The following is a 5,804-nucleotide window of genomic DNA, read 5'->3' as shown; positions in this document are numbered from 1 at the left end:
CCAACTCCGGCCACCGGAGATCCCCTTCACCTTCACCGCAGCACCAGCTCGTCCCTGACCTCGCCGTCAGCCTTGACGTGACCCCTGTGAGCTTAGCTACTTCCCCATCCTCTCTGTTTGCCTTCTCGAGCACCGCAGCGACCGCACCAAGCTTGGCCGCACCCACCGCCGCCACCGCACGTCGCCGTCGTGGCCACAACCACGTTAGCTCGCAACCGAGCATGTCAACACCTTCACCACACTCGCATGAGCCCGTAGCACCCCCGCATGCTCCTCGTCGTGCCTCCTAGCGGTTGGTTCGACCTCGCCCGAACTCCGGCAACCGCAACGCTCGTTGCCGGCATCATTTCCAGCGACCCTGAGCCCAACCTTTGCCACCACTCGATGCGGCTTGCTCCCTTCTACGCGTAGGAGGTCTCCGCCGTCCATTTGGTCATCGGAGTGCAAAACCCGCACTGCCCCGCCGCATCTGGCCTCGCTGGCGGCAAAGCGCCGGCGAGTTTGACTCCGCTAACCCAGTTTGACCCCCAGGGTCACTAACGTGTGGGCCATGCCCCTGTTTAATTTAGAATTAGATTATATAATGCTAATTACTTTAGTTAATAGGTTGACTCACTGACATGTGGGCCGAGGCCCTAACTAACCTAGTTTAGCGCTAACGTAACATTAACTAACTCTGTTAGTTAGTTGTTACACTGACAGACGGGGCCCACCGGTCAGGTTTGACCTGGGCTGGCGCCTTTGACCTGCTGACGTCACCCTGATGCAATGCTGACGCAATAACTCAATTACTGGAATTATTCTTATACAGGAAATTCCAGAAAATATTACAAACTTCAAAAATTCATAACTTTTAATCTGTAACTCCAAATGCAAAGATTTATATATGAAATTTGATTAGAAAAATTCAACCTTTCCATCTGTAATGGTTTCATGCATGACAAAACACTTTAACCTTGCTGTTTAGGTGAAACAAGCTAATACACTTATAAGGCTTAAGAACATAAGCTTCCATTTGAATCTTTGATTCAAATGGACCCAAACCAACTTGTTTCACATTTCATTAGGCAGGACACCTCATATTGCCATGTCATAGCATGCATCATATTGTTGCATATTGCCATGTGATGATTGTGTTCTGTGGTGTCCTCTGTGGTAGGTTCTGCCTCCGAGGATATTTCCGAGTATCCAGCTGAAGGGCAGTACCCTACTACTACTCCATCAGGCAAGGAGCCCGATTGATCATATCGATACAATCCCATGTTCTCGCTTCTGCTCTCATTTACTGCATTAAGACAACAATGTTTCAAACTGCTGGGTGCTGTGGTAGTTGAACCCTTATCCTCTGCATGACCTATCATTGCCACGGTAACTAGATGAAACCCACTAGCATGTGTAGGAGTTGATTGAGCCATGTATGTGTTTCCTACCTTGCTATGCCTGCTATGCTTAGAGTTGTGTCAAGTCTGGTTCATCTGGGTGATGGGCTAGAGTGAAATGATTACATCGGTAATGTGTGGGATGTGTTGAACATGTTTTGGTAAAGGTATCGATGAGAGGCCATGTAGGAGTACATGGTGGGTTGTTTCAATGAGGCTGTCCCTAAGAACTGAGATCTGTATGCGTGATTTAAGATTCTGCTACTACCACACATTGGGCCCTAAAATATGACCCCGCTCGACTTACTGACCCCTCTCGTCCTCTGTCCAGGAGTTGCAACTAGTTTCTGGTGTTTATAGGTTATGTGTTGGCGGCCGTGCGTAGCACTGACCCTAGGGGTGGGCTATGATGCGGTAGATACACCGTCGCCGGGTATGCCGGGCGCCCGTTTGGCGTCTCGGGACCCTGTACACATCATTTGGGGCCGTTGAGGACACCCCGGCCGGATTTCCTTGCGGATGGGACCCGAATAGGCGATAAACCTGGACTAGAGACTTGTGTGGTTAGTCAGGTCGTGGTCTACACCCACGTTGGCTTTCGCTTGAAGTCTGCCGAGCACATGTCGTGTGCAGACGCTAAGTGGTGGAAACATGTGTGACGAAGTACACCCCTGTATGGTATAAAACTATTTGAATAGATGCGTCCGCGGTAAAGGACTACTTGGTTGCCTATATAGTTCATAGACAAGTTAATGGTTACTACTAAAAGACTCAAGATAAGTGTGAGTACCGAGGATGGCCCTCTCGTAGGATGACGAGGGAGGATCCCCGGTGGAGTATTGTGTTGGTGATTAGTGGACTCGTGTGCGAAAACTATTTTTTACAGTGGTGTCTCGTAGGATAGCTTAGCCAAGAGTCAAAGCTGGCTTGCTGCAATAACTCCACCACCTTCTTAAGAATAAGCATGTATAGTAGGATATGTTGTAAGACTTGCTGAGTACCTTTGTACTCATGTTGCTTTAATTACTGTTTTCAGACGACAACACCGCCCCCTCCGATGGGTTTTACGTAGACCTCGACGTCGATGAGTAACTTGCCACCCAGGTGGTGATTCTGGCCATGGAGGGCCCTATGTAGATAGACATGCTTCGTCAAGCCTTCTTTCTTTCTATTGTCTGTACTCAGACTTATTTGCTTCCGCATGTGCTTGTATGCTTGTATGACTTGAGTGTCGGGTCATGTGACCCCTACCTGTATGAACATGTTATGTATGGCTCTCCGGAGCCTTTAAATAAAGTACTTGAGTTGTAGAGTTTTGTTGTGGTGCCATGTTGTATTTACACATATCGAGCATATTGTGTGTATGATTGAAATGCTTGGTATGTGTGGGATCCGACAATCTAGTTGTTTATCCTTGGCAGCCTCTCTTATGGTAAAATGTAGTCTAGTGCCTCCTTGAGCCATAGTAGTCTGCTACAGCCCGGTTCACCGGAGTCCTGCTAGCCCATCACTACTCCTCAGGACACTTGACTAGCCGGCATGTGTTTCACTTCATTCCTATGTCTGTCCCTTTGGGGAAATGTCACGCGGTGACATCCAGAGTCCTGCCTAGCCTGCTACAGCCCGGGTTCCCCGGAGTCCTGTTAGCCCAGTGCTACAGCCCGGTTTCACACGCTGTTGACTGACATGCTCGATGTGATTCATGTATGCCTGTCCCCATAGGTCTGTGCCGCTTTGGGTTCACGACTAGCCATGTAGGCCCGGGTTCTCTGTCATATGGATGCTAGCGACACTATCATATACGTGAGCCAAAAGGCGCAAACGGTCCCGGGCCTTGGTAAGGCGACACCCGTGGGGATACCGTGTGTGAGACCGCAAAGTGATATGAGGTGTTACCGGCTAGATCGATGTGACTTGGAATCGGGGTCCTGACAGCGTTGGCATATGAGCCGGACTGCCTGTAGGTTCGTTGAGCCAAACTGGTCGATGTCGAGTCTAGAAATGCTTTAGTTATATGTAGGGGAATTGATTGTGGAAGGGAACGTAAGTCTCTTTTACTCCTTTACCTTATGCCCTCTGATCTGAGTCATTCTCTTCTCATTCTATGTGGGTTAAGGACTAGGCTCTCTTCTTTCTATCAGGTTCACGTGTTACTAATCCGTAGTAGCTTATAGGATTGTTGTTACCAGCCTCAGTACAGTTTCTACTACTTCTAGTATGTTGTCAGTTGAACCAGAACCTTGATATGATGTTATTGAGTGGTTTTGCAAATTATTGTGAATGTCTCAAGTCTTTTTCTAAGCATTTACAGCCGTTATGCTGTCCGATTTCTACTAGGAAATTCTAATGCCTTTGCATTATTCTATGCTTTCAGATGGCCACCCGTTCCCAGAACCAAGTGGTTCGTCTGACCCGGTGCCTCGATGTACCCGGTCACACGGCCATGTTGGTTCGAGTGATGGTCGAGACAGGCTATCGATGGTATCCGGAATATACCGTCGAGGAGCAGTTCTGAGACTTCAACCAGAGCCAGTACCTTTGTACCGTCAGGATATATTCCTCTTATCCTGGAGCCATTGAACCCCTCCACTACTCTTATGGGCTTGGGTTTACTATTGAGATGTCTGTGCAGGATGCAGCTTACTCAATGATGACTATAATTCGAGCCAGGACTGCCTTGCTTCAGAACACCGATTTCCGCTACATGCCAGCCTCACTCCCTAGAGCACAGGGGTACTATCAGGATTTGTACTATGACTCTACACATAAGGAGTCACTACTCCGCACCACTGCTGAGATGCTCGAGGATAAGGACCGTGAAAACCGGGCCTTGCGTATGGAGCTTTTTAACTCTCGTTCTGATCGCTGGGCCACTTTGACTCGGTTTGCACCTGCTATGCAGGCAGGATACATGGACCTGAGGGACCTGTACCCCGTGCGGTCTGGATTGCCAGATTGTATGGAGTGGCGTGATGTAGGAGGCATCACCCCTCCTCGTGGTCCCCGTCTGCCACCGTTTGTGGGACCAAGGCCACATCTGAGTCCCTATGGTCCGCAAGCTCCACAGGACCATCTGTTCCCAGATGATCATGTTCCGCTTCCAGGTTTTGGTGGTGACTTTTATGAGGATTACTACGGAGCCGTATGAGCTAGTAGTAGTTTCACTAGTACTGTAATAGTTGTATTCTCCATAGTCCTGCGTGACCGTGGGATACGACTTGGTGTGTATCACCGTTCGTGTGAACTCTTACAGTGGTAGACTAGAAGATGTAGGGGATGTAGGTGCACCGGTCTACCCATCGTAAGGTGCTAACGCTTCTGAAAGACTGTGTCTTGGTCATCCATTTCTCAAACATCAAGTAGTGTGAGAAATCCAACGGAGGAGATCGAGTCTTGTGGGGAAAAGTGCACAAACCTATGCAGAGTGTATAAACTAATCATGGTTAGCCATGTCCCTGGATATGGACATCTTGAGTATCTAGTTCTTGGATTATCATGTGGATCTCATCACTCTTAATATAAATTTGATTGGGTTAAATGATGATTAATTTTAGTTGGGATTGAGTTGGGTGAACCTTCTCAATGTTTAACAACTACCATGATAGTTAAATAAAATTTATTCCTTTGTAGTAGGGAAAAATTGGCTTTTCGCAAAACATATGAACCGTACAGCCTCCACCAGCCACATATGCATATAGTGATAGCTTTATTCTGTTCATTACTCTCTTGTGTTACCTTGCCAGCATATTTTATGTGCTGACCCATTTTCGGGCTGCAACGCATCATGTTGCAGAATTTTTAGACGACGAGTAAGGAGCCTTAGGTTGTGGTCTTTCACTCAATGATGCCGTTGGAGTTGATGGACTCACTTTATCTTCCAAGCCTTCCGCTGTTATAGTATTAGATGGCCTTAAGCCATATTTATTGTAATAAGTTCTCTTTTGAGACATTCGATATAATAAGTGTGTGATTGCCACTCTGTTATAAATCCTTCGAGTACTGTGTGTGTCAGCATTACAGATCCAGGGATGACACTTATACATAGAGATCAGACTGTTTGAGGTCTGGTCGCTACACGGTATCTGGTCGCACGATCGACTAGCCATATACTCTGCTCCAGGTGAACTCACTAACAGATGGGTCCTAAGGGTTTGGGTTGGTAGTTTAAACTTATCCATGAATTCCCTTGATATGTATGAATGTGATGCACCAGTATCAAAAAGAACAAGGGCGGTAAAAGACTTAACCAAAAACTTACCAATAACCGCGTCTGGCTGCTATTCAACCTCCTCCATGTTGACGTGGTTCACTTGTCCTTTGTTGAATGGATTGGGCTTCTTTCTAGCGCTCCCATTGCCATTTCCATTCTTCACTTCAGGGCACTCCGTGGCATAGTGTCCAGTCTTCCCACACTTGAAACAAGTA

The sequence above is a fragment of the Triticum dicoccoides genome, chromosome 7A (genome assembly GCF_002162155.2).
Source record: "Triticum dicoccoides isolate Atlit2015 ecotype Zavitan chromosome 7A, WEW_v2.0, whole genome shotgun sequence".
In the NCBI taxonomy this organism is placed as follows: Eukaryota; Viridiplantae; Streptophyta; class Magnoliopsida; order Poales; family Poaceae; genus Triticum; species Triticum dicoccoides.
Note: the sequence above shows the minus strand (reverse complement) of the source record.